Source organism: Rhincodon typus, chromosome 29, assembly GCF_021869965.1.
Source record: "Rhincodon typus isolate 14 chromosome 29, sRhiTyp1.1, whole genome shotgun sequence".
NCBI classification, from domain to species: domain Eukaryota; kingdom Metazoa; phylum Chordata; class Chondrichthyes; order Orectolobiformes; family Rhincodontidae; genus Rhincodon; species Rhincodon typus.
Window position 1 is genome coordinate 11,552,346 of NC_063360.1, and position 14,382 is coordinate 11,566,727.

Here is a 14,382-nt window from a genome sequence, read left to right on the forward strand (position 1 = left end):
ACCCCATGAAGATCTGTCAGGACCTTATATATTTCAATTAAGTTATCTCTTAGTCTTCAATATTCCAGTGGATACAAGGTTTACCTGTCCATTTCCTCATAAGACAATCCACCCTTTCCTGGTATTTGTCTCCTAAACTTTCTGTGAAAAGCTTCCAATACATTTACATCCTTCCTTAAATAAGGAGACCAATACTGCACACAGTACTCCAGATGGACCCCTATCAATGCCCTGTATAACTAACTGAAGCATAACCTCCCTACTTCTGTATTTTATATAGTCAGGTAGTTAGCACAATATGAATTGTGCCCAAAGTTAACCAAGTCCAAACCTCAAACTGACAACGTCAGGGAGGAGGGAGTTGAAATTTGATCCATCCATTACCTGGCCAAAACTCATTCACAATTAAAACCTCCACTCCCAGACGGCAGAGAGCTATTCCCATCTAAGTGACAGAATAGCGGAGACTGATTCTGCCTGCATTTGTCATCCACATACAAGATGGCAATATAGTGGTGAAACCCGACTTGCTTTATTTGCCCTGTCTTAATTCAAAGGTGCTGAGGCTAAATGAAGCATCATCACTGTCATTGCAGCTGAGATAAAGCACAGTTTGATCAGCTTCTGCAGTGAACTGAGTGCATATCGATCGGATTCCAACTGCCTCAATGAAATACACGAATCAATTTAACCTCACACAGGGAATCATTTTAAATGAAAATCAAATTTACTAAATCAAAAGTAATTTATTTTCACAGACTGGTAAAAATAATAAATGTGCAGGGGAATGTGTCTTTGCTCCAAACCTATATGTACACTCAATATATACTATATAGGCCTGGTGTTTCCTCTTGATTGAATGTCTTTCTTCAGTACAATTCTCCCAGCACCAGTGAAATCAGTGCGAAGAAATTGCTAAAACATTCAAGCAAATTGTATTCATCACCCCTTGCATTCCCCAAAAGTTTTGCACAACTTTCAAAAATATTATGTGGAGGTGAAGGTGTTGGACTGGGTTGGACAAGGTAAGAGGTCAAATGACACCGACAGGCTTATTCAAAAACACAAGCTTTCGGAGCCTCAGTCCTAACTCCTACCATCTGAAGAAGGACTGTGTTTTCAAATAAATTTATTAGACTGTAATTTGGTGGTGCGTGATTTCTGACTTTTTAAAATATTAGTCTAGAAGCAGAACCCATTGACAAAATTAACTACACCACAAGATAAGTTAATCAGCATTGGCACTTTATGCTAATTATACTCATTTGTTGGCTTTCAAGGAGGCAGCAAAGATCATGTGTTGGAACATTTTAGGTGCAGAATCACTAATGTGAATCTTTTAAATAATTTTCTTTAAATTTACTAAGGATTTTTCATGATCATGTAAAATACAGACCTTTAATCTTTAAAATCTCATCGACATTTGAAATGGATGCAAAAGTCATTTGATCAGAAAGTATCCAAACTTACAGGAAATATAAAAGGCTTATTTATCTACTGGCCACAATCAAATGCAACACCAGGAGAAGGCAATCCAAGGGGTAATTACCAGGATATTAAAATTCATCAATTTATAGCTCGCAATGAGTCTTTCAAATTTCCCTCAATGGGGATAAGACTTCTTGACTATAGGTATTGCAGGAACAAAGACTTGAATTTGAATTCATCATGCAAAGAGAAGGATGTACATCAAAGGATTACAAGGGAGCTCTGATAACAGATCATTGAAAGTATTTGTAAAATTGTATTGTCCTTATTGTAGGCCAACCCACAGGTTTTAACCCTTCAAAAGCTATCACAATCTCAGATAGAGATTAGAAAATGCAAAGTGTTAGACATGAGCACATTGACTGTTGCAGATAGAACAACCTAAGCAATCTCTTGGAGATATACCAGTACTTCAAGGCAGGTTCCAAGAGCATTTTGACAGGTAAGTGATGAGAATCTGCAATCCATTTTCTGGGTCTTCGAAGAAGTTGATTCCCAGAGAAATAGGTATAGGGAAAAGTTATCGAGGAGTCAAGAATTTTCAACAACAGCACCTTAACTATTACTGAGAGATAGCAAGAACTGCCGATGCTGGAGTCAGAGATAACACAATGTGGAGCTGGAGGGACACAGCAGGCCAGAGGAGCAGGAAAGTTGACATTTCGGGTCGGGACTATCACTGATTGCATCGGGGGAATATGCTTGCTTTTGTGAGGGCTCACATGGCTGCATGAAGGCTGCATGCCTGATATTTTGATAAAAATGTGTAGAGCTGGATGAACACAGCAGGCCAAGCAGTATCAGAGGAGCAAGAAAGCTGACATTTCGGGTCTAGAATCTAGATATTGTGATTTTTTATCATCTTCCTCCAGTTTAACAGATAGTTTACTCCTTCTTTGAGTGTTGGAAAGCCTGTAAATTGGCTCCTTATTGCTCACAGCAAAAAATGGTCAACTATTTTGAATTGAAGACAGGTAATGACCTCATGCAAAATGAATTTAAACCTTCACTGTGACCAACCATGGAGTTTGAACAGAAGGAGCCAGTCCACATCTTCTTACCTTATTGTAACAAACTCTCTACATTTTCCTCATTGAACTGGAAAATAGATTTGTGCATTTTTAAAGTCATTTTCCATCTTCAAAATTGAGCTACTCACAGGTAGTTGATTGACTATGATTTAAAACGCTGCTTCATTTTTGGGTTAATTTTTCAGCTGTCATGAGTAAACTGAACCAAGCTGTCGCTGTGTACATTTTAAAGCAATTGTTCTTTCAAAAAAATTGTCATACTTAAATGATGGCAGCTTGCTGTGGTTTGTGGCACAGTTTGTATTAACAAATTATTTTGAGTGGAAACCCAGCAGGAGAAACATACTATTTGAAATGGGTAGAATTTTGGCACCCAACAGAAACACCAATGCATATACTATTTGATATATTAACAACAATCATAAATTCCAAATACCTGCCCACCTTCCTAACAATCATTGGAAGGAAAAAAAGCTAAATAAAATAACAAAAAGCCTGCCTTCTCCATGGTAAGGTTTTACTTTTACCTGTTTGAATTATTATCCAGCTATGCAGAATGAAAACCACCCACTATTTCAATTTAGAAGTGTAAGTCCCTAAAGATTCACAATACATTACCCAAATGTAATTAACCAGCTACCGTTTTACCTTGATGGCACTTGACCTCTGAGCTATGCATGGGTACATGCAGCAATACCGATGGGAATCTGAAAGTATGATAGGATGATAAGAAGGAAGTTAGCCAGACAATGTCTGATAGTTCCTGCGAGATAGCAAGAACTGTGGATGCTGGAGTCAGGGTCAAGACAGTGTGGAACTGGAGGAAGGCAGCAGGTCAGGCAGCATCAGAGAAGCAGGAAAGTCTACATTTTGGGTTCATACCCAATAGTTCCTGATAGTTCCTGACTTGGTATGCTCTGTATAGAGCAATACTTTTCTTCGCAGAAGCAAATAGGTAGACAGAACTGTAGATTACTAAGCTGCATATTTAAGGAAACAGAGGAAATATGACTTATATACTCCACTATCCCATCTCTCAGAACACTTCACATGTAGTTAATCATATGGAAGTATAGAGACTGCAGTGGTGTGTGGGTAAACATGGAGTTTTGCACATGGCCAAGTTCCAAAACAAGCAAATGGATTACACAACCAATTAGTCTGTTCCTTGACAGTTAGTTGAGAGAGGTATGTTGGCTAAGATGCTTGCTTGTCTTCTAATTATAGTGTAGGATATTTGCTGTTCATGTGAACTAGAAAACAGATGTCTCAGATAACGTTGCGAGCGAAGCACAGCACCATTGACAAAGGCAACAGCCCTGAACTGCACTGGATTGTCCTTCTTGATTTTGTGCCAAGTTCTCAAGTGGAATTTTAAATCACAACTTTCTAATTTAGGCATGGATTTATCCAATTCAGCCCACCATTAGGATCAACTAATACACAGGAACAAAAGGCAGATATTTGTACAATCAAAATTCAAAAGCATATGACAAGTTTGGTGTTAAGACAGTGTCATGTCTCAGCTTGCATGTATATGCTGCCTTTCACTACCGCAATGCATCCCTAAGCATTTCACAGCCAATTACGGCCATAGTTATAATGCAGAAAAACATACAAGGTGATGTGTGCACAGCAAGCCCTCAAAATTGCAATGAAGTAAATGAACAAGTCATCTAATTAATAGAATGTTGCTTGAGCAGGAAATATTGGTCAGGACACTGAGGCCAATCCTCTCCTCTACTCTCCTTCAAATAGTACCAGCTTTCACACCCAGTTGAAACAGTAGACAGGGCCTCAGTTTAATTTCTCCTTTTGAAAGCTGTACCACTAAGAGTGCAGCATTCCATCAGTGTGGCACAGGAAAGGTAATTGAGGCTATGGTTTAAAATCTCAAAGCTATAACTCAAAGACGACAGTGGTGTCAATGGGGCATTGCTGCAAATAAGGGAAAAGGGCTCACGGGAGAAAACTCAACCATGAAAACACTGTCATAGGTATGCAAAAATAAATTAAAACTATATTGACAACGTCAAAATGATCGTATCAATAGCATAATTTCTAGAGCCATAATAAAAACAGAGAAAATCTATTTTATCTTCAACTTTTGTGAAGAACAGCAAAAGATGAAATGTTTTAAATTAGATTAAATGCATGATCCAGTTTCACCAGAGGCTTTTCACTATTGTGAATTGCTTCAGACTTTAATTGCAATGAAACTAGTTAAGTATATGATGTAGCCTCTAGCCTTAGTGATAAAAGACTCTGATTTCTTGGTAAATATCTTGATTCATAAAGACAAAGGAAGAAAGAGGGCAAAGCATTTGCAATTATGATGTGGCTTTCTAAGTCTTCAAGGCATTCTGCGTACCTCTGATCCATTTTTTAAAATTATAATCATTGCAATTAAACCAGACCACAGCCAATTTTCACACAGTCAGATTCCCCCCAATGTTAAATAAGTTAACTGAGAAGTCTATGTTCTTCTGAATGATTGATGGTTCTAGTTGAGAGAGAAATGTTGATCAGTAAAGTAGCAAGAATCACACATAAAAAACCTGCAATGCTAAAAACCTGAAATAGTGTTGGCAAGATAAGAACAGGTCAGTTAACAGCTGTGGAGAGTAAAGACTGGTTACCATTTCTGTTTTCTCTCCATCAGGAAAATGTCCCTCACTGAAATGACACGGATAAAAATAACAAATGATTTCTTTGATTCTCCGATATCTGCCCCTTCCCGTACTCCTTGGCCTGTCTGCAGTGAATTCACTAAGCCACCCTTCAATTGGACTGTTCTCCTTAACTGTACCTTTACCTTTCCCAACCTAACCAAAGCATGTGAACTAATGAACAAAAACAGAAGTTGCTAGAAAAGCTCAGCATGTCTGGCAGCATCTGTGAAGAAAAAGTCAGAGTTAACGTTTCGGGCCCAGTGACCCTTCCTCCTTTCTGAGGAAGGATCACAGGACCTGAAATGTTAACTCTGATTTTTTTTGGTCCTGATTTACAGCATCCGCAGTTCTTTCAGTTTTTATTTCATTTGAAGTAATGATTTTCCTCCCCAGCAATGTTAACTGCAGAGTTGATCAGAATTCTACCCTTAACATCAACGTCTTTTCAATTTACTTGCTGCCCCGAGGCAACCTGACACACAGACATGGTGCATGTCACGGACTAGAGACAGAAGTAAATTGAATTATTTTTTACTGTTTTTCTCTCCTGTCTTTAACAGGTTGTTTAGTTTTTAAATTTTTTTCATACTTCTTTTCCCTTGTATAAATAGGCAGTGGTGTGCTTCCCCAAACCCTGGTTTGTGATGTCCATTTTAAAAAAAGACCCAGAGCAACTTATTAAGGGTGAACCACAAAGTAAACATTTATTAATACTTCAATTTACACCAGGGGTGGTAGAGGGGCGAGGGAGTGAAGGTAGCCACACAGACATGCATACAAGTGTACAGGAAGAAAGAAATGAAGGAAATATTTTTAAAAAGTTACAATTCCAAATTGCTTAAAAATAAAAGATATTGGTGTTAACTGACATGTATTAGAGCCTAGTAAGGCAATGTCCAATGATATTCTGCAGTTGGCTGGTCTGACAGAATTCTTTCGCATAGATGTTCAAATTCAGGTCAATTGCAGTTGAAGACAGTACAACTATATAATTCTTGTAAGCAGGGAACTTAGTTCATTTTTCAGTTGAAGTACATGATTATTTCCTGAAATCAGGTTTCAAGAAGGGTTAAGAGTAAAATCAAGCCGTAGCTGATCCTGCAGCTGTTGTTGTAGTTTCTGTCTTGGTCTTAAAAACACACCATGTAAAGATGTCAAAATTGTAAAATTAAACTTGTTCAATAACTGGCAGCTTCGGTTACACGACTGGGCTCCTGGTTGAGAAACTCAACTAACAGGATGGTTTTGATGATGCTTAACACGAATGGTTGTGTTAGGAGATAACTGGCATCGTAAGCACCATTCCATGTATAATGTGTTTCTGAGGTAAACATCTCATTTCCGGATCCTTTCTGTTAGCTTCACCGGAATATGTGTGCAATGCAACCACTGTGACATTTCAGGAGAACGATGTAACCTTTTGTCCCCAGGTTACTACTGTTCAGAATGCTTTAGAAATTGTGGTTAACAGGCATCATGTGATTAGCAACAGTCATGTTGTCAATGCAGAAAAGGGCAGAAAATAGTTTTTAAAATCTACTTAAACAACAGAATACCATTTTTTAAAGAAATGATCTCTTCATGCCTTCTAGGCATGATAGTCCCCTCAGCCCATCTTCTGAACATACTCAAATGATTATTCCAAAAGCTATATTTTATTTCTTACTTAGCATTGCAGCAATGTTACAAATAATATTGTCTGAGTGGCTATCTCTAGCAGGCTGTGATTCTGTCAATAACAAGAATGGGTGTCTTTTATGTCCAGGTGGTAAAACTTCCATCTTACTGCCAACCAGCTTCAATCTGATTCCTGTTATAATGGCAATCAGATCACCTCAGTTTATCTCTGTGCAGTTTGAATATGAGATCAGTTGGTTTGTAACCAGGCAGATTTAGGATGCAATTACATAGGATTATTTCCAAGCACATTTCCAAGGAAGTCACATCTCTTACTCCAAATTACTCATTTTACCCTGAATTTAAGAACATTGTTTAAATATCAACCATTTTGAACCTCCAGCAGTCATAAAATTAATTTTCAGGCCCACCACAAACTTCTCATCCTGCTCTATTTTTGTAATCTTTTCCACAATCATAATTCCTCTTACCCAAACTGCCTGATTCTCTTACCCAAACTGCCTGATCCTTTTACCCAAACTGCCTGATCCTCTTACCCAAACTGCCTGATCCTCTTACCCAAACTACTGTGATCCTCTTACCCAAACTACTGTGATCCTCTTACCCAAACTGCCTGATTCTCTTACCCAAACTGCTGTGATCCTCTTCCCCAAACCGCTGTGATCCTCTTACCCAAACTGCTGTGATCCTCTTACCCAAATTGCCTGATCCTCTGACTCTTGTCCAATACCCTTATATTATCCTGCATTGTTGATCACGTCTTCAGCATCTTATTCACTGAAATTCCCTCTCAAATCCCTCCAAGTTTGATTCCTCTTTCAAGAACTTCCTCAAAATCTATCACTTCAAGCAGCTTTCCAGTTACCCACTTAAACTTTCCAGCCTCAGAATGTTTTCCAAGCACCTATCATGAAGAGTCTCAAGGCATTTTATCTGACTATAAATGCAAATTGTCTCTTTTCTTAAGTTGTAATAGAATTGTATACAACCAGCTTAACAGGCAGATGGTCTTGCCTTTGTACCAGATGGAAATGTAGCATCTTAAACAAAGCATTTCCTTCAGCCTACATCATGGTGCTGGACTCACAAGATTCTCAGACAAGTGGCCACAACATTACAGTGTTCACCAAACTAACCAGTTCTAACAAGGTTCTGTAGTAACTGTACAATTTTCCTGGATAGTTTGACACCAATGGGAACTATCCCAATTAGCCAATGCCTCTAATATGTGACTGTGTGGAATGACAGGTTTTAGATCTTGCAGGTGCCAAAATTCTGGAATATTACAATTCAGATCTTGGAAGTTTCACCTAATAAATTTTACATCCAATATATCTTACATCCTATTCAACTTACATCCAGTGTACCTTACATCTTATATATCTTACATTCAGTATGCCTTAGATTTTATATATCTTACATCCAGTATATATTAGATCCAATGTGTATTACATTCAAAACATCTTCCTTCTCACCGTTTATTACATAATCGTACACAATTAATTCCCAATACAGAATGTAGCACAATAGTGGGCGATGTGCCATACATGTACACATACACTTGGCAATATAGTTCTTAAATCACTTTGGAATTATATAACCAAACAACAATCAACCTCCAAATAGTTAAATTGTATTTGACATTATTTTCAACAAGTCTAAATGTTCACTGAGTTGTGTGAGTTATCTGAGTGTAACAAACAGATGCGGTTCCCTAATTCAACTGTAAGGATACATGTCACTGTGTAGAAATGTTCATTATTGTAGTATTGTTTGTTTGCCTTTGAGTAAATAAGTATGCTGAAAGAATAAATGGGAAACAGGAAAAATCTGATCATAGTTTGGAAGGAAAAGAACAAGATGTGCAAATATTTGTTGCAACATTCATTCAGAAATTGCTAGCCCCAGCAAAGCCGCCTGAGTTTGGTGGATAGGGAATGAAGCGTTTAAATGGGGATGGGCTGGAGAAAGGAAGTGTACAGAAAGAAAAATAAACTGTTAACATTGAAACTTGGCCTCTTCAGACAGCTCTCTGCTCAGTGCCCGCCCTCGTTCAATTCTATTGCTCGCTGCCTGCCACACTGTGCATCTGGATTGGTCACATTGAATGTCAATCAACAACACCCCTCAGCCGTATGGACATGACAGTTCCTTGCAAATTTGAAACTTTTTTTTCCTCTCTGCTGGAGTCAAGTTTCAAACTCGGCTAACAAGGGGGTTCAGTTTCTGTGCACTGCCGGTCCTCGGCTGTTTATTTAGCGAATGATTCACCCTTCAAACCCTGGAGCCTGCTGCGAACTTACAGCTTTTTAAACCCGTGGAAACGAAAAAGGGCTTTTTTTCCTCTCTTTCCTCCACCCCCTCCTCTGTTTGCAACAAAAAAAGCTGTGAGGAATTCGCAGGGAGCCGGATCAAAAGTTCGCGGTTTAAGGAAAACAGGTAAAAAGAATGATTTTAGCGGAACAAACAGAGAAGAAGGAAACAAAGAAACATTTATATAGATAAAATATATATAGAGAAAGTAGCGTGACAGAAGGAATCAATGAAGGTGCGTATAACCTCTACATTACAACTAATATGAATACAAGCGAATGGATACCTTAAACTGGTAGTTTGGTCCTTGAATATAACCCGGTTTAGACCCCTTTAAATTTTACATAAACCCATGCGGAAGATTCTGTCTTCTTCAATTGCTCACTTAGAATAACCAGTTTTGCAAAAATTCAATTGCGGAAACCCTTAATCTAACGCGTATTGATATTTGTTTATTTTTCGGTCTCGTTTTCCAAGAGTATTTCTACGGAACGATCCACTTCCCTCCATATGAGTTGCATTTTGCTCCATAAATATACACCATAGAGAGATAGGTCAATTTTCGTTTTTAAAGGGAAGTCAGTAAAGCCTGAAGTTAACAGAACAAGTTAGAATTTTTTTTGATATAATTGTCTGTTGTAATTTAGCAGAGAATATGTTCCGCTGGCCCTGGAATGAAACCTGTTTTTTTTTGGGAATTGTTGCCAATTGTAATGTCAATTTCATTCTATTCGAAATGTATCAAGTTAACGTGACATGTAACGGAGCCAGTCAGAGGCGACCAAGTGCTCAATTACACCAATCAAGAGCTCTCCGAAGCAGAGGGCGGGAGTGGAGTAGTTTCCATGGTGATAGTAACAAACTTTAGTCCGGATGAAGGGTCCCGACCCGAAACATCAACTTTCCAGCTCCTCTGCTGCCTGACCAGCTGTGTTCCTACAGCTCCACACTGGGACTTCCAGCATCTGCAGTTCTTGCTATCTCTTTAGCCAGCCTTACAGGTTCACCTGTGCCACCTTTCCTCCTGCTCAGGTAGCTGGTATCCTCAAACTACTAGAATTTCATTGAGGTAGCACTGGATACTAAATGGGATCTTGACATGTATTATATGATTCGTTTTTATAAAATGGGGTCAGTGTTTAGAAATATGTGACCCCTCTAAACTTATGAAATTTTCAGAACCAATATGGAAATATACTTTGAGATAGCAAGGTGTAGAGCTGGATGAACACAGCAGGCCAAGCAGCATCAGAGGAGCAGGAAAGCTGACGTTTTGGGCCTCGACCCTTCTTCAGAAAAAGGACTGATGCTGCTTGGCCTGCTGTGTTCATCCAGCTCTCCACCTTGTTATCTCAGATTTCCAGTATCTGCAGTTCCTATTATCTCTGGAAATATACTTTACACTCTTTAGAAGCTCACTGACAAATACATTGTCCTGACTAGGAGGCATTACAGATCAGGAAGTAGCTCTCTCCTCTATGCTGACCCGAAACAGAATTGGGAAGTGCTAAAGTAAAACCAAAAAAAGCTGTGGATGCTGGAATTCTGAAACAAAAACAAACAGGGCTGAAGAAAATCAACAGGACTGGCAGCACTATGGAAAGAAAAGTTTTGACTCCAGTGACCCAGTCATAGTGTCATTGGCCTCAAAAGGTTAACTCAGTTTTTCTCTCCATGGATGCTGCTGCACATTCTGTTTTTTGTTTGTAAATTATCAAAGAAGGTAACTGAAATGGATAGTATACATGACTTCAGGATGGGAGAAAATGTAGATGGATGTAGTGTTAATGTTATATAAGTCAGTTGCTAAGCCATAAAGACTCAAACTATTTCAATTGTTCACATTTCAAGTAAAAGAAAATTTGTTACTGTTGTTTCAAGCTTGTCTATTGTAAAGAGATTGATATCTTGCACTAATTCTTGCTGTGGTTTTTTTTCAACCGAAGAAACTTTATTTCTCTAACAAAGTTTATTTCTGAGTCATTTGTGATAACAGTCATATTGAAAATGTAACCAATCCAACTTTTAGGTCAGCTTGGTGCACATTGTTTAGACTTTGTACTGAATTTGTCATCTCCCAGTTTTGCCGAGGAGTTAGGCCATGAGGTGGATGGAGTTTTCCCATCCTGTGTGCCTCTCAATAAGAGTCTAAACACTGGCTCGTAATGAAAGAGGTGGAACCTCCATTTAATGTCTCATCCAAAAAGTGGTATCTGTAGTCATGTAGCCCTTTCTCTGTATCGTACTAACGCAAAACTTTCTGACTCAGAACTGGACAGTAAGATCTACTGAGCCACACTGATCTATGATGAGCATCCCCAGGATTTACGGATGAGAAAAAGTTGCAAAGAATGTTCATTTTTATCTTGATCTGGAAGAATCAATGAATGTCCTTCATTTATATTTTTCTCATTCTAAACGTGCTTCCATTTGCTGGGGCACAGGTCATCATCTTCTGTTGTCATCATCCTGCCTAGCCTGAGCAGTCGATCTTCCCATGTTTGTCAGGATCTTGACTTGCAGGCTTGTGTAGGGCATGATGGCCAGACCAGCCCCTTGTCTTCATTTGATATCCACATTCATGCACTCACTAGCAGGAACTGGTTTCTTTTCTCTGTCTCTTTACCCTAGCTCAGGTCACAGAACCTGATGGCGGTTGTTCAGTTACAGCCCTGGCCAAGGTCAGCCAACGCTATTGGGGATCAGATCTGAGATTCTTCTCCACTGGTGTTCCATTTTTATTTTTGGTGTTTTATTTTTCTTAATTTCTTCCCAGCTCTCTTTTTCTTTGTTTTGGCAATGCCAGCTTTGTAGGCTATGCCAAACGACATGATTTTATACAGATTTCTTCTGGAAAGGAGCCAACTTCTTTCTGCCTGTGTGAAAGCTGCCTTTTGATTGCTTCCCTTTGTTGTACCCAGCATGTTGGATATTTTTATGTGAGGCAAGGTATTTGGGGAAGATTTGTATTTGTCCTGTTAGTCATCCACAAGAAATGACTCCTCCTGTCTTATTGCTGGAAATTTCCCCTATTTTAACATCTTCTGCTTTGAAGATGCTGAATTTTTGCTGGAGTGCAAGGCAACACGTGTCCTGAGGCACCTGCCTCTGTAGTCATTGCCTTTTGCTGTGATTTACTTGCTCTGAGCTATTTGACTATAGTGGTATCACTTCACAGCTGAACCTCTTCCCAACTTCACCCAAGTGTCCATTTCTAGCAGGCTCACTAATAGAGAACAGAAGCAAGAATCTTTGCTGAGTGTTTGTTTGTTTTTTTTTCCCTTCTGTAGTCCAAAGGCACTGAAGCCAACAGTTGCTCTCATAGGTGCAGTCAGAACTCTCATCCAAACTACGAATCAAATCTGAATTTATTATTAATTAATTCCTTCAAGAAATGTGGGTGTCATTGGCTAGGTCAGCATTAATTCCATCCCTAACTACCCTGAGAACGGTCCAGCATTGCCCTGGGAAGTGTATTTAATCAGGGAGCCATTTGAACAAAAATGGAATTACCTGCTACACTTTGAAATGAGTAATAGTTTCCCATCATGCAAGTTTTGTTTTGTATTTCACTTATTTGGCTACGGTTGAACATTTACCACAAAATTGTAATGCATTCATCACACTGTTCGTGTGGACCCACAAGCATTCACATATTGACTGATGTGTCTAGTAAGATATCTCAAATGATGGACTAACTGACCATGATAAAATACACACTATCTGGCTTGACGTCCCAGTAAGATCCACTGACTTATTTTTAAAGTTTATCACAGAGACTAGTTTCCATTTAGGGTTATGGTGAGAACCGGAGGCAGTAAATGTGCGGAAATCAATGCTTCTTCTGTTCCTAACAGTTTGCCTTGCAGAATAACTGGTTACATTATTAGTTCTGATACAATCACTTGACTCAGTTCCAAAATTGTAACTAAGAACACAGCGCAAAGGGAACTATTTTGTAGTTTTCAGCAAATTCCAACTCCTACCCTGCTCCCAGCAACCTCCATACACTCCAAAGGTCAACCTCCCAGTTTCAATTTCTAATATAAGGGCTTTTCCAATTTAACAAAAAGTTGTGTTTATATAGAGTTGCTCGCATTGAAAAGAGGCCTTGGCTTCTTTCCTTTGATAATTGGAAATAGGTGCCAAATAAGAAAATTAAATGATGAGTAGATTCAAATGACAAATTTGTGAAGTTAGTTGAAGCAAAAGATATCTTAGAACACTTTGAAAGCTCGGGCAGCGAAGGGAAGAGTTATTGAGAAGAAGTTTCGAGATAGCCTATCTCTTAGGACCGACTGACCCATGTTCAACTGCTGTTCACATGGAACCCTTCTCCACTTCGGCCTTCAAAGTTCTCGTTTGAATTGCCACCAGAGCTAGAGTGAATAATGCATGCAATGTTACTGCAATGTCTCAGAGATGAGGGTAATAAGCTGGAGTATGGGGCTGACACAGGCAACTGAGATAGGGCAAGGTGAACCTGCAGCAATGCTTAAAGATGAGAGCAATGATGGTCTTGTTTAGGACTGAAATAGAGTACCTTCAGCAGTGTGTTTGTACTGTGGAACTAATTCACACACACACACATTGCGAAAGACACTGAAAGAGCTGAGAGTAAGGCTGACGCCAAAGAACCATGAGCTTTCTGCCTCACGTCAAAATTATGAGAAAAATCTTGATAAACTTGAGTGGATCAGCCCTGAAGATGGGTGCTTTGACGATTATCTTAAAGAAATACGTATTGATTCATGGCCCTGAGCAGGTTCATCTGAGAATTATTTTTAATTAAACTGAGAATAGGACAAAAAGACACAGGCTCTAACTCTCGAAATATAGTAGTAAATATTGGATAATGTCAGCAAATTCTTCATACACAATATGATTTTACATTTCATGAGATGTCAACATTGCTGTCAAGGCTATTATATGTTGTCCATCCCTAGTTGCCTTTGCGAAGGTCGTGGTGAGCTGCCTTATTGAACTTTTGACATTTATATGTTATAGTTACACCTGCAGTGTTATTAAGAAGGGAGTTCTAGGAGTTAATGCTAGTGAAATTAAGAGGGAGTGTTGATAGCGTTCCATGTCAGGACAGAGGCGCACTTAGAAATGGTGTTTCCATGCATTGGCTATCGTTGTCCATCAATGGCAATGCTATTGAACAGCAAGGACAATGATTAGGTTCTCTCTTGTGAATGGTCATTGATGGATGCTTGTGTGGAATGAATATTACTTGT

The 14,382-nt window shown here is 38.9% G+C and overlaps 1 protein-coding gene across 2 annotated transcripts in view; it reads left to right on the top strand.

The window, feature by feature from the left end:
* The first annotated feature begins 9,044 nt into the window (after positions 1-9,044).
* The window catches only part of LOC109919837 (tumor necrosis factor alpha-induced protein 8-like protein 1), a 59,435-nt gene continuing 54,097 nt past the window's right edge, over positions 9,045-14,382 (top strand). The window contains exon 1 of one of the 2 annotated variants that reach the window (XM_048614277.1): positions 9,045-9,268. The gene's annotated coding sequence lies outside the window, so the exon portion shown is untranslated. Of the gene's footprint in view, positions 9,269-9,289; positions 9,378-14,382 lie in introns of those variants that run through there. The other variant, XM_048614274.1, reaches the window with a different exon arrangement.